The following is a 27,189-nucleotide window of genomic DNA, read 5'->3' as shown; positions in this document are numbered from 1 at the left end:
TACACCATCAGCTATACTGGAGATGGGACCCAAGTCTAATCGCAAAATTCATTCATGTTTCACATGTATTCTGAATTGAGTTGCTTTTGTTGCTGTTGCTGCAGGAAATATCAACCTTCTTCAAGTCTCCACACGAGTCCAAACTTTCAGATAATCCAGTTTAAAGCAGTTAATCTGGATTATAGGCAATGTGGAAGGGGCCATAAAGCAATGATAATATTTACAAAACAACAACAGCAACAACAACAACAACAACAACAACAACGCTCCCCAGCAGTGTACCATTTGGCTTATCTGATGTAATACTTTCTTCTAGAAACTATTTTTCTTTGGATAAATAAATCAAAATCCTAATTTTGTTGCAACTCCTCTGATTGGAGAGTCAAGCATTTTGTCAGGAAAGTGAAGCAAGACGTAGATCCCTGCATTTCTCATCAAATTATTATTTGTAAAAGCGTGCAGGGAATCAGCAGGAATTTTAATTTGCCTTTGTATGGAGTTTCTTCATATTACTTTTGTGGCATTTTAGCTGAGTTTTTGTAATGTGTGATTTAAAATTTTGCAGTGTGTATAATTTGTCGTGGTAGATTCGGGATTCTAGGTGTTTTGTGACTTGTCATTACAGCTGTGCCTTTAGACTGTATCCTTCTGAGTTTGTATGAGGAAGGACAAGGTATAAACCATGATGATCATAGATCATGATGAGGATGGTGATGATGGTCACAAAACAGTAAAAAAAAATTCCATAAGATTCAAACCAAAAGGCAGTTCAAATATACTGAGATCCTCATATTTGCAGGGAATTTGATTCTGGACTTAACATGGTCAGCAGAAATTACAGATATTAGCGAAGCAAGTATACCATAGAGCTGTACTGGAAGATCTAGAAAATGTTGCTCCTGAGATCTAATGGCTTGACATTACAGGAGAGTAGAATTCAATTGAGCATTAGAAGGAATCTCTTGAACCTACAAACGGCTTGGCAATGGGAACAATTGCCTAGAGAGTATTGAGGTCTCTTTCTCTGGACGTCTCCAAAAGAGTCTGGATGGCTACCTCCTGCAGATGCTTTAGATGGAAGTCCTACATTGAGCAAGACTGGATGGCCCATGAGGCCCCTTCCAACCATCAAATTCTCAAAGATTCTATATCTAAGGATCCTGCAGAACCAGCCAAAAATTAGCCCATTTTAAAGGAGTTGGAGTGTTCTTGGGATCTTCAGACTCTCACGCTGCCCATGAACCAAAGTTTGCCCATCTTGGATTAATAAGATTGATGGGCCAGAGGCAAGATCAAGAGAGGGAATCATGTGGATCTCTGACTGCAAACCCAAGCATTCTTCTAAACTCATGGATCTTGGATTGTCATGTTCAACCTGGATTATGGACATCTTGTCTGGACGTTCCCAGAGGGTTAGATTAGGTCACCATACCTCATCAGCTCTCACTCTCAACACGGAGATGCCACAGGGCTGTGTTGAGTCCTCTGTTTTACATTGTGTACACATATGACTGTAAGTCCACCATAGCAATATCATGACCAAATTCACAGATGATACAACTGTGGTGGGGCTTTATGTCTGAAGGGTATGAGTCTGCCTATTGGGATGTGGTGGATCGGCTGCTCTCGTGGTGCAGGGACAATAATCTGATTCTTAACATCAATAAGATCAAGGAGCTCATAGTGGAATGTAGGAAGAACAGACCAGAAATCCAGCTCTTGGTCATAAATGGAGACCAAGTGGAGCAGGTGACCACTTCTAAGTTCTTGGGTGTCACTGTGAAGAAGGTTCTGACCTGGAGCAGCGTTGATACAGCAACATTGGTGAGACTTGTAAGGAGCCAACAACTGTATGAAAACCTGCTGGTGACTTTCTCCTGCTGTGCTATAGAGTGTCCTAACCTACTGCATCTGTGCCTTGTTTGGTAACTGCACAATGGCAGATAGGAAGATGCTCCAAGGGTCACCACTTCTGCATAGTGAGTCATTGGCTACCCTCTCCCCTCTCTGGAAGAACTTAATAATTCCCACTGCCTTAAGAAAATGCAGAGCATTCTTGGGCATCCATCTCACCCGGCATATTCTTTCTTTTTTTGTGATCTATTTCCATATGGCAGGTGGTTCAGGGTGACAAAGACAAGGACAAACAGACTGGAAGATAGCTTTCATCCTAGAGCTGTGGCTATGTTGAACTCTGTGGTTTCGCACAGACGTGGCATTGGGGGCTGTGTGCTGGTGGTGGGAGTGTGGAGGGATGGGTGTGTTGTTTTGTAGTGTGTAAAGGGGAAGGCATGTAATTTCGTTATGTAATAATACAATGACAAATAAAGCTATTCTGTTCTATTCTTCACCATTGGTTCTGGTGGTAAGGAACACCTTCTGAGAGTTCAAGTTCCACCAGACGTGGAGAGGTGAACGGTTCCCATTTTTATTGTAAGGTAAACATATTTGTGAACTACATGTCCCAGGACGTGAGAGCCAGAGTGGCGAAGGATGAGAGTTATAGTGCAAGAAGGCAATTTACCCCCAAAACGGAGCCATATGCTTCCTGCTTCTAGTCTGGATGGACCTGGTCTAACAACAGGACATCATCTGAAGGGTAAAACTGGCCAGGGTTTTTGGAGAAGTCTGGATGCTGTGGTTCCAAATGAGGAAATTCCCTCCTTCAACTATGGACCTGTTTCAGTGTTAAGCAGCCTGAAGTACTTACGCCTTGCTCTCTTGCCACCAGTTGTGTCCTTAATCCCCAACCTTTGACCTGCAGCTGGAGCCTGATTGTTCCATGTCCAAAAATCACATGTTAAAGCAACAAGGAAATGACCTGAATCTTGAACTTGCCTGATCTCTGTGACTCTTTTTGTCCTTTTGGCCGCTCATAGACACTGTTGCGTCTTTGAACAAACGTGGTCTTCACAATGGACTTCCAAGAACAAGAGGAGTTAGTTGAGGAGACGTTGATCCCATTGCTTCCACCAACACAGTTGCCGACATTGAGGCTGAATAATATCAATCAATAGTCCATGGGCAAAAAGACCCATGGCTGTGGTGACATTACAATGGCAATGGGAGCACAAATGAGCTTGGGAAAGCTAACAACTGTTCCCAGATTCTGCCCAATTGGCACGGCTATTCTGGGGCTCCCAGTATAAAAGAACTCTAAAATCAGGACAGTAAATAAAGAGCAACACTCAGAAGACAGGGGAATTCCAGACAAGAAACAATCATGGCCAGCTAACACCTCCCAACAAAGGTAGGAATCAGCCAGTCCTTGAAGTTACAAGGCCATTCAATGCTAATCAAGGTGGCCAATTGCAACATGCACACCTGCCTCAAACAGACAAGAGTTCTTTCTCCCACCCTGGACATTATTCCACAGATATATAAACCCCACTTGCTGAGTTTCCAACAGACCTCACAACCTCTGAGGATGCCTACCATAAATGTGGGTGAAACTTCAGGAGAGAATGCTTCTGGTACATGGCCATACAGCCCAAAAACTCACAGTAACCCAGTGATTCCAGCCATGAAAGCCTTCGACAACAGCCTTCAAAGGGAGATGCTGACAAGCTGGAATGTGTCCAGAGGAAGGCAACTAAAAGGATCAAGGGTCTGGAGAACAAGCCCTATGAGGACCGGCTGAAAGAGCTGGGCATGTTTAGCCTGCAGAAGAGAAGGCTGAGAGGAAACATGATGAGGGCCATGGATCAAGATGTGAGGGGAAGTCAGAGGGAGGAGGGAGCAAGCTTCTTTTCTGCTGCCCTGGATGTGGAACAACGGCTTCAAACTACAGGAAAGAAAGGAGATTCCACCTGAACATGAGGAAGAAAATGTGAAGGCAGAGACAGACTTTCTAGGCGCAAAGTTTACTGCAGATGTAGACTGCAATCAGGAAATCAGAAGATGTTTACTTCTTAGGAGGAGAGCAATGACCAATCTTGATAAAATAGTGAAGAGCAGAGACATCACACTGGCAACGAAGGTCCGCATAGTCAAAGCAATGGTATTCCTCATAGTAACCTATGGATGCGAGAGCTGAACCATAAGGAAAGCTGAGCGGAGGAAGGAAGAGAGATGCTTTTGAACTCTGGTGCTGGAGGAAAATCCTGAGAGTGCCTTAGACCTCAAGAAGATCCAACCAGTCCATCCTCCAAGAAATAATGCCCAATGGCTGCTCACTGGAGGGAAGGATAGTAGAGGCAAAGCTGAAGTATTTTGGCCACATCATGAGAAGACAGGAAAGCTTGGAGAAGAGAATGATGCTGGGGAAAATGGAAGGAAAAAGGAAGAGAGGCCGACCAAGGGCGAGATGGATGGACGGTATCCTTGAAGTGTCTGGCTTGACCTTGAAGGAATTGGGGGCGGCGACACCCGACAGGGAGCTCTGGTGTGGACTGGTCCATGAGGTCACAAAGAGTCGGAAGCGACTGAACGAATAAACAACTAATGAGGAAGAACTTCCTCTGTGAGAGAAAGCTGTTCAGCAGTGGGACTCTCTTTCTGCTCTGGAGTGTTATGGAGATTCTTTCTTTGGAGGCTTTGAAGCAGAGGCTGGATGGCCATCTGTCGGGGGTGCTTTGAATGCGATTTTCCTGCTTCTTGGCAGAATAGGGTTGGACTTGAGGTCTCTTCCAACTCTTTGGAGGGATGCTTGTTTTGCTGTGCAGGAAACATTTACATGCCAAAAAAAACACCCCCATGTTTTTCTACACAGAATAATTACATTGCAGCACTTTGAGATATTTGGAGATGAGGAGGAAATTGTACAAGGTTCTTGCTGGTCTATTATTCTTCCCAATGGGGCTTCGTGACTGTTTTTCTGCCACGAAATGAATAATGGAGATTTCTTTTTCCAGTAGGTGACAGTAGCCAACCCACAGTTCCAACTCTGTAGGGAGGAAGCTGAAATAAGACAATTTTAATAAACAGATGAGACTTGGAGAAAGAACCCCTTAAAAGAGAGAATCTTCATAATCCAACACCAACGTTCATCCACGATTGCTGAGGTTTATCTTGGGCCCCGAGGCCTGAATACCTCAACAGCTTCTGCTCCTTATCTTGGCCCGGCTTCTTGAACTATGAAGATTGGGTTGCCCAAGTCTTTGCAAGCCCCCTCCCCAAGTTGCATGGCGATTTGCTCCGTGCAGCCGAGGAGACGCGTACGGCTCTTTTGTGCCAACGGTGCATTTCCCCAATGATGCATTTGAGATAGGTCTGCTTGAGAAAGTTCTGGAAATTCTCGGGCCTCGAGCGATCCCTTTCATACGTTTCTCTCCCTTTCTCTCTCTCTCTCCTCGCAACTTTTATCTCTGCTTATGCAAATATCCCCAGTCACGCAACAGCATGAGATTGTTTGTAGCGTGTACTACAAGAAAATATTTTATTGCGTTATGTGTCTCCGCAGAGTCGAGGAGGGAAGGGGGCCGCTCTGTTTCGCGGCAGCAAAGCAGATAGGACCCAGGCCCCCTGCAGTGACTTCGTATTTTCCATATTATCTCCGCAACTGCAGGCAGAAAGAGTTATGCGTGGTGCTCTTTTACATGTAGATTGAATTTAGCACCCATTTTCAATAGAGTTTCGAGATTAACCATTTCCCTATCGCCGTCCTTTAGGAGAACATTTTCTCTCTGACGCCAAATATGCCAAAGTCCGCTAAGGCTGCAGCTTCCGTTGGCCGGTGTGTTGGATTTTTTTTTTCGAAAAGTGAAAATAGATGGGTGAAAAAGCCAGTGAGAAATCAGTGGTCAATGGTCTCCATTAATGAGAACATTGACTTTATCCAGTGGCTAAAGGAGACCCATAAAATCCAATCTAGACCTATTGAATCAAGGGGAACAACATAAATCAACAGTAAATGCCATTAATTCAGTGGGTTAACCCTGAAAATAGAACTTCTGGAGCTTCTACATCTTAGGCAATCTCTTGCTGTCCAAGTGTGATGGCCTTCCTTACTTTACTTAGGCGATCCCTCATTATCTGAGTATGATAGTCCTCCAAGTGTACTGTCTTGGCAGTGGGTACGAAGGCAACTGTGAAGTCCTATTCTTGACCTGAATGTTTTTCCAGAGTGAGGATATCAGGTTCCAAGTGGAAGATGGTCCCATCAAGATTGGCTTTCCTCTTGGCACATTTCTCCCTTTCGCCCTCCATTTATGCCTCTTCGAACTCCGCAGCACTGCTGGTCACAGCTGACCTTTGGCTCGAGCGCTCAAGGGCCAGGGCTTTCCAGTCCTCAATGTCTATGCCACAGTTTTTAACGTTAGCTTTAAGCCCATCTTTAAATCTCTTTTCCTGCCCACCAACATTCAATTTTCCATTCTTGAGTTGAGAGTAGAGTAACTGCTTTGGAAGATGGTGATCGAGCATTTGGTTAACGTGGCCAATCCATTGGAGTTGATGGCGTAGGAGCATCACTTCAGTGCTGGTGGTCTTTACTTCTTCCAGCATGCTGACATTTGTCCACCTGTCTTGTTGTTGTCCACATCACCATGTTGTTGTTTATTCGTTCAGTCGCTTCAGACTCTTCGTGATCTCATGGACCAGCCCAGGCCAGAGCTTCCTGTCGGCCGTCACTACCCCAAGATCCTTCAAAGTCAAGCCAGTCACTTCAAGGATACCATCCATCCCTCTTGCCCTTGGTCGGCCTCTCTTCCTTTTTCCTTCCCTTTTCCCCAGCATCATTCTCTTCTCCAAGCTTTCCTGTCTTCTCATGATACAGCCAAAGTACTTCATCTTTGCCTCTAATATCCTTCCCTCCAGTGAGCAGTCAGGCTTTCTTTCCTGGAGGATGGACTGGTTGGATCTTCTTGAGGTCCAAGGCATTTTCAGAATTTTCCTCCAACACCACAGTTCAAACGTGGCCATACAGCCTGAAAAACTCACAGCAGCCCAGTTTTACATGGTCTTTATCCTTCTCTGCTTCATTAAACTGCAACTCCCAGGATTCCATAGCATTGAGCCATAGCAGTTCAGGTGGGTCAAACCACATTAATTCCGACATGTAAATGCACCCAGCTAGAAAGACCTCTTACCAAGAGCCTGAATAACCTCATATAAGGAAATATGTGCCTTCAATTTGCCTTTCCGCTTATGATGATTCTATGCATTTCATAGAATCATAGAGTTAAAAGAGACCACATGGGCCATCGAGTCCAATTCCTTGCCATGCAGGAAAGCACAATCAAATTTCATAGGTTTTTCTTAGGCAAGGAATACTCATGTGTCCCTTTGCCAGTTTCTGCCTCTGAAATTGAGCCTATAGCACCTGGAGCCCCTAGTGGTGCAGTGGGTTAAATTGCTGAGCTACTGAATTTGCTCGATGAAAGGTCGGTGGTTCGAATCCGGGGAGCGGAGTGAGCTCCCGCTGTCAGCTCCAGCTTCTGCCAACCTAGCAGTTCAAAAGCATGCAAATGTGAGTAGATCAATAGGTACCGCTCCGGCGGGAAAGTTACGGCGCTCCATGCAGTCATGCCGGCCACATGACCTTGGAGGTGTCTACGCACAACACCGGCTCTTGGGCTTAGAAATTAAGATGAGCACCAACCCCCAGAATCGGACATGACTGGACTTAAAGTCAGAGGAACACCTTTACCTTTACCTTGGGTAGTGACTTCTCATCCAAGGACCAATCAGGCAATGGTTAGTTGCCTGGTTCCAACATCAGGCAACATCTGCTATCTTTCGTTTATTGAGTCTTATGATCTGTCAAATAGCTTGTTTCCCTTGCTGCATTTAAGACAAAAGTTCCATAAAAGCACCTTTGGAAACAGCAAAGCTGACACAGCAATAAAGCAAATTTCACTCCTGCCAGTCTTCTGTTAGAGAAATAATACAATGCGCCTCTCAAGTAGGATGCATTAAGGGATTTTCGTGCCTCCGCCTTGGAAGAACTGCAACATAAGCCCAAATACCTCCTAGGGCATCAGGTATTTTGGCAGAGGAGGAAAAAAGGCAAAAATCCTTCCCGAGAGAGATGGCATGCTATTGTCTTGTGTTTTTGGGAGCTTGCCTCTCCTGACTTGGCAAAATTCTTGGCAGAAATAAAAAATTCCTTAGGTCTGACCGCTTTGAGAATTGCTGGAGTCATAATTCAGGGAAGAACATGCCTAAATTAAGCAACCAAAGCCCTTAGGGAGGCAAGGAGAGGTTTTTGATAAAGAGGAGAATATCACTTCCATTGTGTCTGGGTTACAAAGGAGATGATGGATGACATGATTTATCATACCTCGGGTTGCCAGGTCAGGACTGTCCCAAACCTGAAGAACAAAAGCAGTTTGACACCACTTACATGGGCAAACTTGGGCCCTCCAGGTGTTTTGGACTGCAACTCCCACAATTCCTAACAGCCTACTGGCTGTTAGGAATTGTGGGAGTTGAAGTCCAAAACACCTGGAGGGCCCAAGTTTGCCCATGCGTGGTCTAAATATTATGAATCGAATCCTATTATTTTGTCCTATCTGCCCATGGAATGAGTTGTTTATTGGTGAATCAATACACAGATCAATCCCATTGATGCAACAGGTCTCCTCAGGTTGGGAATAATCATAGGATTCAGGTTTATATCTGGGGAAACAGGAAACATCAGTGTTTTCCTATTATCTTTCCAAAAAGAGCCCATAGAAAACGCATAAGCATTAAGCAACAAGTGGCTTTTCTGTGGTTCTTTGTCCAGGTCTGCTGCTCCATCTAGCGTTGGAAATATTCCACCAACCAAACCTGCAATACAAAACCAATGGGGAAAAAAAAGAAAGTTTCAACCAAAGCAGTATGGTATATGATTTGAGTGTTGGATTATGCCCTTAGAGACCCTAGAGTTCGTATCTCTACCCAGCCATAGGAATCTATTGGGTGAACTTGGATAAATTGCTTACTCCCAGCTTCAACGGAAGTCAAAAACAACCCCCTTTTAAACAATTTTTGGCAATAATATTATAGTTTTGCCATAGGGTCACCGCAAATTGGAAATTATCTGAAGGCCAGGGCCGGCCCCACTCATGCGGCAGCTGACGCCGCCGCCTCGGGCGCAGGCCCGGGGGGGCGCCGTCAGGCTGGGCGGGAGGCGGGGCACCGCCCTGACGGTGCCCCGCCTCCCGCCCAGTGCGCCCTGGCCCGTCTGGCCTGCTTGAAAAGGCCAGACGGGCGAGCGGGAGTAGCGTGGGAGGCGGGGCCAGCTCTGACGCCGCTCCCCCCCCCCCGCCCAGCGTGCCTTGGCCCCGCCTCCCACGCTGCGTGGGAGGCAGGGCCAAGGCACGCTGGGCGGGGGGGGAGCGGCGTCAGAGCTGGCTCCGCCTCCCACGCTACTCCCGCTCGCCCGTCTGGCCTTCCTAGAAGGCCAGAAAGCAGCGGAGGTCCCTCCAGGCCGCGATTGCGGCCTGGAGGGACCTCCGCTGCTTTCTGGCCTGCTAGGAAGGCCAGACGGGCGAGTGGGAGTAGCGTGGGAGGCGGGGCCAACTCTGGCCCCGCCCCCCCGCCCAGCGTGCCCTGGCCCCGCCTCCCACGCAGCGTGGGAGGCGGGGCCAGGGCACGCTGGGCGGGGGCGGGGCCAACTGTGGCCCCGCCCCCTCACTAATCGCCATGGCCCCGCCTCCCACGCAGCGTGGGAGGCGGGGCCAGGGCGCGGGAGGCGGGGCCGGTGGCGGGGGCGCTTTTCAGCACCCCCGCTTCCCATTAAAAATTATCTCCGGCCGGCCCTGCTGAAGGCACACAACAAAGCACATTAATGCTCTAAGCTGCATTCAGTGGAATCCTGGGATTTGTAGTTTCCCCTGAACCACAGCACTAAAGAGGTCTTTGGCAGAGAACGGCAAGCAAAATGATGCTAAAACTCCTATAATTGCACAGTGTGGAAACTGCAATGCTGAACCTTCATGAGGCATATCACTCCATCCACCCAGTTTAGTTTGAGATTTGGTTTGTGTGTCCAATGCCTTCAAATGGTCTGTGATGGTGACCCCTTGAATTATTCTTAGGCAAGGAAGCCTCTGACAAGGCCTTTTCAAACTACAACTCCCAGGATTCCATAGCATCGAGCCACACAGTTCAGGTGGGATCAAACTGAATTCATTCTGCAGTAGAAATGAATCAAGCAGTGCATTGCAGGTTAGTTGCATGGTTAGGATCCTGTTGATTGATCCCAACTAAAGTAGACCCATTCATGGTCTTAGCAGTTGAACAGACTGTCTTGGAGGATGCTGGACTATCCTTCTTTGGAGGTTCCTAAGCAGAGGCTGGATGGGCATCTTTCAGGAGTGCTTTTGTTGTGTCTTCCTACATGGCAGAATGGGGGGGGGGGGGTAGATTGAATGCCCCTTGCAGTCTCCTCCAACTCTTAGGACGCTATGCTTGGATGGTGAGTCGAGACATAGACTTTGGCTGTCATAGAATCTTCCAGGAGGACCTAGCAATGCCCAGATAAGCGTTCTTTATTGGCCTTCCACATTATTCTATAGTCAACTTCAACCAGACATTCTTCCAAAGGTTCTCCAGTCAGTTGGAGGCCTATAAAGAGCATTGCTAGGTCCTCCAGCCCAATTCTGTGGTGAACCTCTCTCTACCAGACATTCTGCTTGAAGTTGACCATAGAATTGTGCTGGATGCACTTCTGTAGGCATTTCCTGAGCCCTCCTGCCCAATTCAACAGTATGCTTCTGCCAAATGCACTAAACACAATTCAAAACAGGGATCCAGTTGACACAAAATGTATTTCGGGAAGGTTCTTGGAATGGATCCTTGTCATAATGTGTGGGTCCACAGCATTCCCATTACACAATAGCAAAAAAAAAAAAAAAGAAAAAAAGAAAGACAACGAGGCGTATAGAGAATTTGCACAGGTGCCTGACACCAACTGGATTCCATTTCTGATGGGCTCCTTTAAACAATGAATGTCTCCGGAAACCAAACTAAAGTGATGGAAAAAGCAAGGAATCTAGTAAGGTCAAGAGGCCTTGCTCTGTTTCTACAACGGAGCCTCGATCGTGGATATATTTTTTTGTCCTCCTTCTCCTTTTCTCCTCCCAAATCTGTGTTTTGTTTCCTCTTTCAAGGAAGGGGACGAGAACAAAAAATGTAATCCCTTTTTAATGTTATTAAAAAGCGGAGGAGGACAATACGAAGGCGGGTTTGTAACCAGGCTTGAAGGATGTGGCATTCGGGCGCCTTCTCTGTCTCCGTCTAATTGCCTTTGACCTCCGGGGATGAATGGGGTGGCCCATTAATATGTCCCATCATGATCCAATTGCGGTTGACCCCCATGTGGCCGGCGGCCCAGCATGCGGTTCTGGCCACGTGATCCCCAGAACTTTGTTCAGCGGCGCTTGGGTGGTCCGGCCTGGCCCCCGAAGCTCAAAAGGTCCATCTGCATCGTCCCATTGCTTTATAACCATAACTGCGGGGAGCGATTCTCTCCAGAATTAAGTCCGTGACCATTGGCAAAGCCTGAAGGTGGGGTTTCTAAATTCCAATTATCTTGGTCTCTTGGACAAAAAAACAGATTAGAGCTTGCCGGACAAAGGAACTTTCCCTCTCCTTGTGTATCTCTTTCCTGGGGCATAATGCCCGTCGGACTACCCCTGCAACGGGGCCCATCTTATACTTCCATTTACAAGGAAGGGATGGGACCCATTCAAGGAAAGAAAGGAGAAAGTGGAGCAAAACACCATCCATGTGCATTCAACTCCTCTCATTAATAGCCCCGAGAGTGAATGCCCTGTCTCCTAGATATGATCTGAACACAATCCTTGGAGATCACATTAAGAGAAATGAATGGGCCAGAGATTGTCTTTCTGTTGGTGTCTCAAAAGGCAGGATGTCCCATTCTTTGCTCTGCCCTCCAACGTTTGAGACCCCAACATCCTCCCGAGGGCCAAAGCTTTCCTTTATTGCTGATTCTATCATTTGGAGAACATGTTTGCTCAAGAGTTAGCTAGGCTACCAAGTCTTCCAGGCAAAGATGAACAGGAATGATTTGGGTAAGTTACTCAAGATCTACTGTGATCTCAACAAGGACTGTCCTGTCTTGGGTCCCTTCCACACAGCTGTATAAAATACCACATTATCTGTTTTGAATTGGATTGCCTGGCAGTGTGGACTCAGATAACCCAGTTCAAAGTGGATATTGTGGATTATCTACCTTGATATTCTGGTTATATGACTGCGTGGAAGGGTCCTTGGAGCCTCCTCAAGACTGATCAACATAGTGTAGCTCAGGCATGGGCAAACTTAGGAGCCCGCGTGGCCTAGGGGATAAAAGCCTTGTGACTTGAAGGTTGGGTTGCTGACCTGAAGGCTGACAGGTTCGAATCCCACCCGGGGAGAGCGCGGATGAGCTCCCTCTGTCAGCTCCAGCTCCATGCGGGGACATGAGAGAAGCCTCCCACAAGGATGGTAAAAACATCAAAAACATCCAGGCGTCCCCTGGGCAACAACCTTGTAGACGGTCAATTCTCTCACACCAGAAGCAACTCAGGTTGCTCCTGACACAGAAAAAAAGGGGCAAATTTCAGTCTACCTACCAGCTATTAGGAATTGTGGAAGTTGAAGTCCAAAACACCTGGAGGACCGAAGTTTGCCCATGCCTGGTGTAGCTTGTCTGGTTTTGTGGAAGGGTAGTTGCCAACTTCAGCATTCATTCCCTCCTTGAATTTCTTTTCTTGCAGCAGCAGAAAAAGAAACACGGATGGGAAGGTATGGCCCATACATATAGGATAATAATAATATTTTTTATTTGTACATTGCCACCATCTCCCCAAAGGGAGTCGTGGTGGCTCACGGAAGCACTCCAACTGCCATATATAAACCACAATACACAAGTACAATGACATAAATATAATCATCGGTGCATATAAAATCCCACTGATAAAATTGTAAAAGTATACAATTATAAAAATTCTTAAAATGCAGGGGGGTACACACACCCCTTTGACCCTTTTAGGAGTGATTGTAAAAAATCACTTGCACACCAATGTGGAAATAAAAGTTGTTGCTGATGACAGGAACAGGGACTGCAACAAAAGTGTTGCCTGGTTATTGTAGAAAAACATTCCTGAGAAGCTTAGAAACCAATTCTGTGACCTCCTCTGTTATCTGCTTTGTCTTTGGTTGGTCTATACTGGCTGGCAAATTCAGAGCCAGTCTGAAGTAGAAATATGACGACACACACCCTTCCTGAACCTGCTCCAGTGGTGAGTCAGAGTCCACATGGTCCAGGAAGGCTGACATTATGTTGCTTCCACCATACAGCAGTAAAATCCGCAGGCATTGCCCCTTTTCCCTTGTGCTGATGAGTGCTGGGGAGAAAAGATGTCAGCGGTACATCTCTCGGACAGAAGTCCAGTCCATAATGGCCTGATCCTGCTATCCACACTGTCCCGAAGCTGCAGGGTGCTGAAAACTTTCAGTCAAAATCCTGTGCATTTCCTAATGTGGGACCTTTTTGTGTGTATGTGTCAGAAGTGACTTGAGAAACTCCAAGTCGCTTCTGGTGTGCAAGGACTTTGCTCAGGGGATGCCCAGATGTTTTGATGTTTTTACCATCCTTGTGGGAGGTTTCTCTCATGCCCCCGCATAGGGAGCTGGAGCTGACAGAGGGAGCTCATCTGCACTCTCCCCGAGTTGGATTCGAACCGGCAACCTTCAGGTCAGTAACCCAACCTTCAAAGAAGCAGTCCTGCTAGCAAACGGGTTTCATCCATTGTGCCACCTGGGGCTCCTATATGGGGCTAAACTGGATTAACTCAAAGTGATACTCACCAGAGGTGGAGAAACTTCACAGGGACAGCCAGGCAGCAACTCAGGGTGAATGCAAGATATAATGCCCATGTAATAGAAACAGAGCAGCATCCAATCCAACCTCCTGCCATGCAAAGCATTCCCAACAGATAGCCATCCAGCATTTGCTTAAAGGCCTCCAGAGAAGGAGACTCCTCTAGACTCCCAGGCAGAAGTTTCCACTGATAAACAGAAATGACCATCAGGACATTCTTCCTAACGTTTAGGTGGAATCTCTTTCCCTGCAATTTGAATCAATTGCTCCATTGCATCCCATTCTTTAGAAGGGCAGAATCAAGCTTGCCCCCTCCTCAGTGTGGCATCCTTTCAAATATTTAAACGTAGCTCTCAGCCTTCTTTCCTCCAGCTCCCTAAGCCGCTCCTCATAGGGCTTCATTTCCAAACCTTTGACCATTTTGGTTGCCCTTCTCTGGACACATGTCCATATTCTTCTTGAATTGTGATGCTCAGAAGTGGAGACAGACCTCACTTAGTCCAACATTTGTATCAATGGCTTAGTTGATGGGGCAGAGGGAATCTTTATGAAGTTTGCAACTAACACAAAACTGGGAGGGATGGCTAACACTATGGAAAAGAGAGACAAAACTCAAAAAACTCTGGGAATCAGCAAGGTATCAGATTCATACAGTCACCGTAAGCTAAACATGACAACAGTTAAGAAGGCACTACTGTTCTTGAAGCTATCACGGCGGGAACATGAATGTATCTCTATCTGTACTATAACTTTGCCCTGGCATTTAGGGTGTCACTCATAACTAATGCAATACAGCAATGCCAACAGGAGTTGTGCTGGAATTTTAGTATTTCTCTTGCATTTTATTTGCTTCTCTAGCTTCTGCTTCAAGTCAATCTTTCCACTAAAACCCATTGCTGCCCTCTGCTGTTGGGAACTGGGAAAATATATATGGTTAATTTTGGGATGGAAACTGGCTAATAAACCAATTAAGCCCAAGAAGTATTAGCCTAATACAATGAAAGAAATTGGGGTCTGTAACTGGTAGTGTTTTCTAGGAAATATAAGACTCTGCTTGGTCCTCTCCTTTCTGAGTCAACTGGTTTTGAACTTAGTTTGCTGATGACAAAAGGGGGGAATTGGGAGTAGGGAAAAGAAACCAGGACATTTAAAAAGCAATTGGAAAAGTGGGGAGAGGATTGAGATTGTCCCACCAAATCAGGACAGTTGGAATGTGTGTCATTATTTCCTTTTGCTCTAATATATCCTGTCATTGGCTGATGGACAGAACTCAGAAATAGGGTAACTATGGATGCATCTACACACTGTAGAAATAATGCAGTTTGATGCCACTTTAAGTGTCATGGTTAATGCTACGGAATTGTGGGAGTTGTAGTTTATCCTTTTTTGTCAACGAAAGTGGAAAAGTGTGATTCTGAGGATGCATCTTCTACACTATAGCATGAATGCGGTTTAACAACATATTTACTGCCATGGAGCAATGCTATGGAATCCCAGGAGCTATAGTTTTACAAGGTCTTGAGCCTTCTCTGCCAAAGAGTGCAGGTGCCGCACCAAAATACACCTTCTAGGATTGAACCATGGTAGTTCCAGTGGTGCCAAACTGCATTCATTCCAAAGTAGCGAGCCAGCCTACAAATTCCAGAATCCACACTGGAGGGAGATTTTGATCATTCTAGTCCAAAAAACATCACATTACCAGCTTCTTTTGGATTGAAGTGGCCTCTGACGTTCTCCAACATGAATCACCCAACAAATGCAAGCGTCATTCCAAACCTTGGTAGCAAAATAATTTCTGTGCAATTCCAGAGCAGTGCCAGAGGCAATCCCGCTTCTTTCCCAGCCTCCCACCAGCAAGGCACCAACAATATCTTCCAGGGCCAGTGAGTCAGTTCTTCGCATCACAGCCACCCACAGGCCAACGCAGAGCGAAAAAAGAGCCTTTGCACCATGAATGAGACATCATTTTTTTTCATTGCCAATGGGGAGAGCTGTAGGCGAATGTTTTCTCTACATTACAACCGATTCTTCCATTATGCTAAGCATACATGAGTCTGTCGACCTTAGCGCTGCTATCGGGCTGCATAGTCTAGTCCGGGTTTTATTCTGAACTTCAAAGGAGCTATCCAAAGTGCTGGATCCTAGATGCAAAAGATGATGGCCATCTGTCGGGAGTGCTTTTATTGTGTGTTCTTGCATAGGGTGGGGTTGAATTGGATGCCCCTTGAGGCCCCTTCCAGCTCTAGGATTCTAGGAAAACAGCATATGCTCCAAAGCATATGTTCCAAATAGATTCTGTCCACAGAGGGGATACATTTTGCCAAATGGTAGATAAATAAACAGGCTTATTCTTGGGTTTTTTTCCTATAAGAAAGAGCAGTTTTGGCAATCCTCGTGGGCCCAAGTCAGTTCAAGTAGTTCCATGTGGCCCTTGATTCCTCCAGCATTGCTCATCCATCTAGTACAGTCATTTCAGGATCATACCCCTTTTTTGGGGTGTCTTTTTCCAGTGCCCCTAACACAGTGGTTCCCAACCATTGGGCCTCCACGTGTTTTGGACTTCAACTCCCAGAAATCCCAGTCATCTTACCAGCTGTTAGAAACTGTGGGAGCTGAAGTCTAAAACACCTGGAGGCCCAAAGGTTGGGAACCTAACATTAGGGGTGTAGCTATGTCTTCAAAGTAAGGATACTGCCCTCATATAAGAATTCTGCCCACAATTAAACTCTTCGTTAAATTCCAAAATGTCTAGCATTGGAGAAAGCAAGACCTTGAAAGTCCTCCATCCATTGAACTCTCTCATGTTTGCTGTGTTTGGATCCCTTTGGGCATTCTGCTGTTGTTTCTAAATCTATCACTTGGCAAGATTTTATTAGTTTGCCTCCCCCTGAGGCTGAGAGATTGTGACTTGCACAGTCGTCCAGTGGGTTTCTAGGAACGATCAGGGATTTGAATCCTGATTTCCAGAGCCCAATGCTCATACCACTACCCCATGTTGGCTCTTCTCAATCACTCCGCTTAACCCCTTTTCTTTGGATGCCTACACTATAAAGCAGGCATGGGCAAACTTTAGCCCTCCAGGTGTTTTGGACTTCAACTCGCACAATTCCTAACAGTGGGCTGCTGTGAGCTTTCCAGGCTGTATGGCCATGTTCCAGAAGCATTCTCTCCTGATGTTTCACCCACATCTATGGCAAGCAACCTCAGAAGTTGTGCGGTCTGTTGGAAACTAAGCAAGGGAGGCTTATATATCTGTGGAAAAATGTTCAGGGTGGGAGAAAGAGCTAGGACCAGGCTGTGGCGCAGGCTGGAAAGCAAGCCAGCTGCAACAAATCAACAAATCACTCTGACCAAGAGGTCATGAGTTCGAGGCCAGCCCGGTGCCTGCGTCTTGTCTCTGTCTCTGTTCTATGTCATGGCATTGAATGTTTGCCTTTATGTGTGCAATGTGATCCGCCCTAAGTCCCCTTCGGGGTGAGAAGGGGGGAATATAACTGCTGCAAATAAATAAATAAATAAATAAATAAATATTCTGTTGGAGGCAAGTGTGAATGTTGTAATTAATCACCTTGATTAGCATTTAATGGCCTTCCAGCTCAAGGCCTGGCTAATTTCTGCCCGGGGGCATCCTTTGTTGGGAGATATTAGCTGGCCCTGATTGTTTCATGTCTGGAATTCCACTTTATAGAGATTTCTAAATGCTGCGTTGAAATTTGGGGACCAAAAAACTTCATTTTAGGGGGCAGAATTCTTAGCCTTTTCTCATCTTCCACCTGACCCATAGATACATTGATGGAGTTGTCATCAGAGGTCTGTATCAAGGTGAAATAACAGACTACAGCACTCTTTCTTTTCTGATAAACACATCTCTACCGCTGTGGACACTATCTACAGCCATCCAACGCCCACCACAGTGGATTTTGGGGAGGAGGGGAACGCAGTGGAGTATGTTAAATAAGGGTGATTCACAAAATTGCAGGCTTAAGCTGGTAATTGAAATGCCTTCCCCTGGGATAAATCAAACAGCAATAGCCTGCTCTGTTTCCCTAGAGATAAGGACACCACATATATCAGCTGTCCCTGCAAATGAATAATTGAAATATCCGGGAGGTGAAACCAAACGGGAGCTGAGTTAAACAGCAATGTGAGAACAGCACTATTGCAGAGCCATTCAAGCCGCCTGGAAACTTTTGAGCAACATCTGGGTTTGGGTTAAATAAGAAGTTGGCTCCTTAATTTAAAAGAAAAAATATATATACTTTAAGAAAATCACAATCCAGATTTCTCTCCTCCACCGGATACTAAAGAAGGGATTCCAAGATGCAAGAGTAAGTATTGTTGCAAGGGATTGCTACTGAGTAGTCATTCAAACTGTCTGGAAATTCTTGAGAAATTTCTGGATTAATTAAGAAGTAGATCTCTTAACTTAAAACTAAAAAAAACTTTAGGAAAACCAAAATTTAGATTTCTCTCCTCCACCAGATCCTCAAGAAGGGATTCTAAAACACAAGAGTAAGTGGGATTCTCCTGTGGAAATGTTTGACTTGATAGAAAATTTATATCCTGCTATGCTTTCTGATGCTTCCATGCACATGTTTGTTTCATGCACAAAATTATTAAAAATATTATATTAAATTTCCTCTGGGCTATGGATATGAAACATAAATGAATTTAATGTTTTGACTCAGTTTCCAGCTCCAATGTATCTTGTGATGTACCGATGTGCAAATGGGAGTGTTCCAAAATCTGATTTAAAAAACCCTGAAAACATTGGGTTGCTGTGAGTTTTCCGGGCTGTATGGCCATGTTCCAGAAGCATTTCTATAACATGCTTTTGGAACATGGCCATAAAGCCTGGAAAACTCACAACAACCCAATGATTCTGGTCATGAAAACCTTCGACAACAAATATTACAAAATACTTCTGTTCCTGAGGATCAGGGTTACTCAACTTGTACTAGGAGATACTGGCAAAAAATATATTCTCCCCACAATTCAACAGGATAATAGGCTTCTCTCTATTTCAGCAAGACCACTGGTGGAAGGCCAAAACACCAACTACATTGTTTATTCTTCTTTGTCTATTCCTTCCTGCTGTTTGCACTGTTTTCCACATTTTAATAGGTTTCCCTCTTGTCTTTAATTTGTATATTTCTATTTTATTGTATTTTGAACATTCATAAGCTATCCAAGGGTGTTTTATTGAAAGGTGGGACACAAAATGAGGAAAATAATGAAAAAAGGATTGGGCAATAAAGAGAAGGTGCTTATCATTTGGCCTAGTCAAACTGTGCAGTTTATTGAATTTTTTTGCTTGCAGGTGAGCATGTTCTGGCATTGATGTGATCGCCAGACAAGCTTCCCCTTTTCTCTTTGCACCTGAATCAATTACCATCCGTCTCTGGGGAGGCCAAAGCTCATTTGCGGCAGGAGGGTGATTGGCAGCTTTGGGGGTTTCTCCTGCTTTCTCCGCTCTTACGTACCTACCAAGCAATATGTCCTTTGGATCAGAAGAAAGCTGTCCCACCTAATGAGGTTTTGTTGATGGAACGTTTAGGAAAAGAGGGCTGAGAAAATTACTTTGATCCATCTAACATGACATGTCCATTTTATTGGCCATGGGGTCATTCTTGAGACCAAGGTCATGAACTCTCAACTCAGTGTTTTCCTTTGCCCCAAATCCATTTTTTAGTCCCAATATGGTTGATCTGTTGAATTAAGTTCGCGCAGTCCCAGAATCCCTTTTCTGCAACCCTAAAGCTCCTTGATTCACCCACCTATCCACATTTATTTTTTTCCCAGCGAGTTTTGCCCTAAACTGCTCAAATCAACCCCCACACCATCCCAAAATGCTGTAATTTACCTTCTGGCACCCTCACAGAGACCTTAAAACCTCCAAACACAATCAAAACAGTAATGGCAGGTGATATGATTTCTTTTCGAATATATCAGACATAGAGACCAGATTATTCCCTGAGCCCTCAACTCTAATGTATCTGCAATATGAAACAGCCAACATTTTAACTTAAATTATACAAATTATTTCATAAGAGTGCACACATAGTTATTAGGCTTAAAGGCATTACTTACAAGTTCTAAAGAACGGTCCATATTGAGGCCTGCCCTCCACGTGAAGTGCGAAATTTCATTAATCTATATGAAAAAGCATAAAATTGTGAGTAGAAACCACAATTCAGTTCACTCATTCGGGTTCATCTTAGCTGCTGGCATAGAACAAAGGCCCTGTGGTCTTTTTGCTTCGAAAATGAAAACATGACACATAAGAGGCAGGACTGAACAGAGAAACATGTTAAAATAAACCTAATTCACATTTTAAGGCAAAAATGAAGAAGGAAGGAAGAGGCGGCAGTACAGAAAATTGTCAAAAATACTTGGGAACATTTCATTGAGTTCCCTGTCCTCCACTCTTTTTAATAATTGTGATATAAAGTCATGGGAAAACACAAAGCTAACAGCTGCTCCTTCTCCACTGCCATCAACACCTTTCAGCAACAAAGGAGAGGTGAAAACAGTGCTTATAACTGCAGTTCTTTGAGGGAGACTATTATGTTGTGGCAGTTTGTTCACACTTTCTCCAAGAGCTGTTTTCAACCCTCAAGTCTAATCAATTTTAATTGGATCCAGCATTCATCTCTAGTTTATTAATTGCTCAGAAGAGGTCTTGTGGTTGTCAGACATAGGAGCAGCTTATTGGCAATGCTTAATAAGCGTGCCTTCTATTTCCATCCAAGTCATAGATAAAGTTGCTAAATAGCTCAGGGCTCAAGGCAGGACCCTGTGATCTATAGCCCCTTCTCCCCGGGATGAAGTGAAACAGAGTGAACCCCAATTATCTAAGTATACATTTCCTAATGCATTAGATACATACCAAGCTCTTGAACTACATTTCCAAAATGATGTAGATTTCAGCAAATCAGGTGCACTGCTTGCTGGTAAAAAACTGAGTATTCCATTTGCAATGTTGACATATAGAAATCTCCTCCCAGTGTTTTGTGCAGAATCAGGAAGGTTAAAGATGTCTATGGCCTACTAAGCCATCAAATCTCTCCTCCTTAAGGGAAAGAGGACAGACGATAATCTCCATAGGTCTATAATGCATATTAAAATACATCATGCTGGTTCTTAGCTTTAAAAAATGCCAAACTCAAGGCATTAGATATTATGAAACCGCAATGCAAATGCTGATACATATTCACCATACTGGCTTCCCCCAACCTTGAGATGGCAAGAATTTGAATTTTAACTAATTAAAAATAAAATAAGCCACATTTAACCAGACATCAAAGAAAAAAATATGAGAAATTCAAGCTCCGGCATAAAATGAGACCCAGACAAATGAAATATTTAACTTAAATATTAGAAAGGATTAAGGGTTTTAAGGCAGGAGTCTTGCTAGACTGTGTCGCTTATCAACTTAAGAGTAAGAAGATAAAATGGAAGTGCTCAGACACCAATCCCATACATATAAAATCCCCATAAATTAGGCTTTGTAATACAGACAGCTTTCCTCTCTCAGACTCCAGAACGGGGCTGGCTGCTGCAGCAATTGTCTGGAAGATTTCTTTGTATAAGGAACGATATGTCTGAGTCACAGTATTTGAAGGGAAAACCTTGAAAATGTGATTTCAGGGTACTTTATACTATAGTATAGCAATCAGAGGATTTCTCCCTCTACCATTTTGGAAATGAGCCCTCTCTTCACTCAAACCAGAAGAACAAGTCTTCTACATGTCCAGTCCTGTAGCTATCATACTTATATTTTAATTTTAAATTTTCCTTGATTGAATTCATAACTGCATAACTGCTGTGGGGCTGGATCAAAGATCACATGGGAAAGTGTATAGGTCTATCTCAACTAAAGAAGTACCGTCGACCCTCTGTTCCCACAGATTGTTCATCCATGGCTTCAACCATACCCGAGTTGAAAATATTTTTTAAAAAATCCGAAAAGCAAAGGTTAGTTTTGCCCTTTTATATAAGGGGTGCCATTTTCCTATGCCATTGTGTATGATTATCTGCGGATTTTGGTATCTACTCAAATAAATAATAAACTTTATTTGTGTCCTGCCCAGGCGCTCCTATCAGCTCCAGCTCCTTGCAGAGACATGAGATATGCCTCCCACAAGAATGGTAAAAACATCAAAACATCCGGGCATCCCCTTGGCAACACAGCGAATTCTCTCACACCAGAAAGCGACTTGCAGTTTCTCAAGTCACTCCTGACACACACAAAAATCTCCCCAAAGGGACTTGGAGAAAAGCACTCAATAGTGCGATAACACAGAGAATACAGTAGGTACATGAACATATAAAACAGAACAATAAAATTTTTACATGCAGTTATATAAAACAATCTATAAAACCCCTGCTGATTAAAAACTTCTTCAGTAAAATGCAACAGGATGCAGATATAAACAAGCTGTATACGATTGTTTACAATCTGCATATGATATCTCAAGGAGCTGGAATATCGAGGGCCCGCTGTAGGTGTGTTCCTAAGCTTTATTTCTTTAACATAAACTTCAGTACCAGAGGCAGAAGTAAAAGAAGAGCAGATCTACTCCATAGTGGCTTTCTGCTGGAAATCAAAATTGAAAATATTTTCCCCATTTTCTTAAACTTTTGCCAAGGTTTAAGAAAACTTCCAGACAGAAGACAAGAGAGAGGGCTAGAACTCCTTTGTCAGGTTTTGTTAACCATATATGCCTTAGAAAAATCTAAGCATTTTCTTTGTAAAGTGGATATTTTTGGAAAGCTGTGGAAGAGCCAGTATTTTTCTCTGCACCTGGAGGCCAGATATCTTCCAAAAGAGATGCAGTTTTTGCACACGACATGCATTGTGCATATCTGCCCCCATCAGCAGATATCAAACTCAAATCCTCAAATCAAACTGAAAGGGAATCAAGTATGGATCGTATATCTGATAGTATTATTGCATTCTACTTTAAAGGTAGTCTTTCATAAAATTATAGAAAGTGAAACTTTTCGTAGCTGCATAGAAAATGCCACTTTGAAAGTGTTTTATTTATCATGTCAACCCCATGTCCTTCTTTTTCTTTCTAACAGTTCAGACACCACAATACAGAATGGTTTTGGTTTTTTTTATTTCGTGTCAAAAGCATTGCACGACAAATACATTTCAAAAATGATGGGGGGGGGGGGGGGGAAGGAAATCACAAGCAACTAAATAGTTTTGGACCAAAAGCGGGCAACAGCAACCGCATTGTCCGTAGCTTTGGTTTTGGTAAATCATGGTTTATTGTGATGTGTACTGTATTAACCATGGTTTGCTGCCTAAGCCATAAAGAATAATAATAATAACAATTTTATTACCCGCTTCTCCTTTTATCTCGAGGCAGGGCACAACATAGTTATATACATCTATAAAAGCACATTTTAAAACATGCAACCATAAAAAAATCATCCACTCAATCGACCATCGCAGTCTCAATTCTGTATCCTGATCTGAAGCCAGTTTGAAATTGGTCAAGGAGATGTGTGTCATCCAAGACTGCCTGGAGTTGGAGGGCAACTGCCATCTCAATCACCTTACCCAAAAAAGGGAGTTTAGGCACTGGTCTGTAATTTAGGCTTGTGCAAACAATTTGGAAGTGTCAGGAATTATAAGAAATTTGGAAATTTTGTAAGTCAGAAGCCATATCTGAAGTGTTTGCATGGCCCACACCAAATATTTTGGAATCAAAAGGCCGAAGTTTGTCCATGCCTGGTGTAGATGTATGCTGATACTTTTTCGTTTGTTATATAAATCTCTGAAGGCTCCCAAAGTTAGTTTCATATTCAGTGCCAGGAAGCAAAACCATTAAGCCAAAAAGGCTGCCTGCCTGCCTGGAATTAATGGAATGTCAGCATTAGGAGCTATGAAGAGGGAGCAGTGCATTTAGAAACAGAATAGAACTCTGAGAAATGTAGTTTGGGAAGGGAAGGGGCCCTATGCCAAAGAATTCAAAAGGCTCTGCCCTGAACTATATTTCCCAGTATGCATCAGCATCGGAAAGCCTCAATTGGGAGAGGAGATCAGTCTGTAGCCAGCCAGAGTTCCAATTTGTTAATATTTGTTAATATTCTACATTATGGTTCCTGTTCCTGGGTTATAAATTGCAGTTCCTAAAAATAAAAATATGGTGAAAATTTATTACACTGAAGGGGCAAGGTTGTAAAAGATGTTAAAATACTCCTCTTAATCCAAAGTCAAAAGTAGGAGGCCCCTTTTCTGTGAAGAGGGCGAGGAAAAACACCACAAAAGTTGGATCTTCAAACTGCAAAAGAACTATTTATTGCGTGGCCATAGCAATGAGACAAAAACATGCACACATGCAATCAAAGGATTTGTCCGAATTTCCAAAAATGGTTGCAAAGGTTTTATCACCTCCACAGAAATTAGCAAGCATATCCTTATTGGCTTACAAAGATCATTTACCCCATTTGTCTAATGTTGTCTACGTCACAAGCATCTTAACCATCATGCAATCCCATTGGTTTTCTATGCTGTAACAACATGTAATTCTTTAGACAATGGTGCTTTCATGTTATTGACCCTGACTTGTTGCAAGTATATGCTCGAAATCGTATAGGAACTGGTTCTGACTTGATGTATTGTTATTATTTGAAAGTAACTTCTTTTCTCTGGAACAACTCTTTTCCCAAACATCAGCATTTTCTCTCAAGTGCAGGCCTTCCTCAAACATAGGCCTTTTGCAACTTAGGTCAATCAAAACATATGGGACTTATAGTCATTACAAGTATCTTTGAAAATTCTTTTTAAATTCACGTCTCCCTCACACTAAATAATAATATCCTTTATTTATATTCTGTCCTTCTCCCCAAAGGGACTCAGTGTTGTAGTTCGGCCTGTGATACCTGTGATAGTGTCTGATGTCAATGAGGATGCTGGGGTTTCTGGGCCTGTTTCTGACTGTAATGGGAATGATGGTTTTCCTGATAGGCCTGGCTCTGAGAGGCCTGAGGTTTCTCTCGAACAGAGTGTGGATGCTCAAGGCCAAATTCCTGAGGTTTTCTCTGAGAATCGGTCTTCTGAGGATGATTTGTCTGGTGTAGAATTTAATGAGCGTGAAGACAGAAGTCAAGACTTTCATAAACAAAAGGAGAGTTCACAGCTTCATTGAAGGTCAGTTCATCTCTGGGGGGAAAGGGGGAAAATTGGGTGGGAAAGTGAAATGGAATGTGTTCTTTTCATTGCATGAGTCAGGAAAGGCTTTATAAGAGTCTAGGGAAAGCTTTTTACCTCAGTCTGGTCAATGTTGAATTTTCATGATAGTCTTGCTTCCAAGTGGAATTATAGTTTCATGGTTCTGTCTTGTTCTTGTGGATTTTGCAACCTTGTTCCTTGTGTTTTATCTTTATACCTGGAAGTTCATGGAGAAATTGTTGCCTATTGAAGATACCTTTTGGACTATACTGTTTGCATTATTTTTATTGCTTTGCTCTCATATATTCTTTAATAAATTGCTTGCTGTTTATACTCAACTGGTGTGATGTCTAAGGTCAGAGGGGTTCCTGCTCTGGGGTGCAATACTCAGAGCGGATTACAGTATCTATAGAGAAGACAAAGGCAAATATGCAATCCCTTTTTACAAACATACAATGAGACACACAACACAGGCAAAGATTTCTCCTTTCGTTATGGCTTTGGAGGCGGTGCTCATCTCTGGCTCGGTTGTATCCCAGCCTGCACCTGAGCTGTCAAGTGAGCCTGCGGTTGGGCCTGCTCAGCCTGTGATTATAATTTCTTGTTCCAGTTAAAGATCCTGTTCTTTGTTCCAGTTTTTGATCCTGTTTGTTGGACTAATTTTGATTACCTTGATTGAAGTTTATTCTTGTGTTTTGTTTTCGTGGACCTTTGCTTCAAGATTCTCAAGTATCTCGTACCTTGTGGACTAAAACCTTGTTTCATTGATTTTGACCTTTATTTGCTATTGCTTAGATATATTCTTTAATAAACAGCTTGCATTGCTTATAGTATGGGGTTCCAGTGTAGTTTTGAGGTGTCTCTGCAGCCTAGGGGTGCAACAGGGAGGTGCTTCTTCTCCATTTTTCAAGCCAAGGAGCATGCATTGTTACCTCCTGGTCGTGTGACCAGCATTGTTGTTTGAAGCGTCTTTCATTGCCTTTTCCCGCTGCAGTGGTACTTATTTATCTATTCGCATTTACATGTTTTCGAACTGCTAGGTTAGCAGGAGCTGGGCTACCAGCAGGAGCTCACCCCGACCCGCGGATTCGAACTAACCTTCCAACCTTCAGGACAGTTGTTCAGCAGCAAAAGGGTTAAGTCTCATTATAGTAACAAAATTTTCAGTAAGTATACTTTAAACGGCCGACAGGAAGCTCTGACGTGGGCTAGTCCATGAGGTCACAAAGAGACGGAAGCAACTGAACGAATAAACAACAACAAAATACTTTAGAAACGAAGCGCCAGCGCCTCCCAGTTTTGTAATGACTTTTGAACCATTTTTTTAAATGGATCGCACATCCATAGTAATGGTTAAGGTCCAGGGGATCCAGGTAGGAAGTCTTCAGCAGTAGTCTTACTACTGCTTCTTTTAAACGGAATGAAAAATTTCCCTCCCTGAGAAATGCATTAGAAACATACCCAAAATGGCACCTATCCAAGCTGTGATACAACCAGTGGGTCTTTGGAAATTGAGCTTTTAATTTACTGTGCCTAGGCTACGAGAAAGATTAAGAATGCCTCAGCATACCTTCCCAGAATCAAAACATGAACAATTTAATACAGGTAACTTGTAATAACCATAAGCAAGAAAACCAAGGGTTTGACATTTCCTAGTCATCAAGGAGGAAGCCACACCAATTTGTCCCAAGCTGAGGCCTATTTTTAAGTTAACCGTGTTTCAATTTCTGCCACAATTGCAGGCTATGCAACTTGTATTTATGTTTTTCCTCAAAAACGAGACCACAACTTGAGGGAAAGAATGCTTATAAATAGCATGGCTACGGGGGGGGGGGGGGGGCTCCACTTTATATAACCCTGTAGTTCTCAAAAAGGGAGAATAAAAGGTCAAATCTAAAAGGAACTACGCCGTCGCTGAGGCTGAACGACACTAACCATGGAATAAGCGCGAAGCCGCTTTTAAAGGGTCTTAAGCCCCGCCTCCACACGAAGCCACGCCCCTTAGTTTCGAAAAAAGTCCGTTGGGAGCCGCCTAACGGTCATTCTTCAGCAGAGGGGCGAAGTGCGCACGCGCTGGCTGCGTTTCAAAGAAGAGGGGGGAAAGGGAGGGAAGGGGGGGAAAGGGAGGGAAGCGCGCGCATGCTCTGTCCAGCTCTGCCTCTCTCTCTCTCCTTTACTTTGAAACCACGCCTCCTCTTGCAGCCTAAGTCCAAAAAGGCAACGCCTGCTCCCGTTGTGCGCACGC

At 44.0% G+C, this 27,189-nt stretch overlaps 1 long non-coding RNA gene across 1 annotated transcript; it reads right to left on the bottom strand.

Moving 5' to 3' along the window:
* Window positions 1-8,408: 8,408 nt before the first annotated feature.
* LOC134299939 (uncharacterized) lies at window positions 8,409-27,094 on the bottom strand. The gene is made up of 4 exons (XR_010007184.1): window positions 26,880-27,094; window positions 20,646-20,828; window positions 19,847-19,909; window positions 8,409-8,712 (listed from the first exon to the last, which is right to left on the bottom strand). It is a non-coding gene; the product is annotated as an uncharacterized LOC134299939 (long non-coding RNA).
* Window positions 27,095-27,189: the final 95 nt, after the last annotated feature.

The sequence above is a fragment of the Anolis carolinensis genome, chromosome 6, assembly GCF_035594765.1.
Source record: "Anolis carolinensis isolate JA03-04 chromosome 6, rAnoCar3.1.pri, whole genome shotgun sequence".
NCBI classification, from domain to species: domain Eukaryota; kingdom Metazoa; phylum Chordata; class Lepidosauria; order Squamata; family Dactyloidae; genus Anolis; species Anolis carolinensis.
Note: the sequence above shows the minus strand (reverse complement) of the source record. Positions and strands in the feature narration are given on the sequence as shown.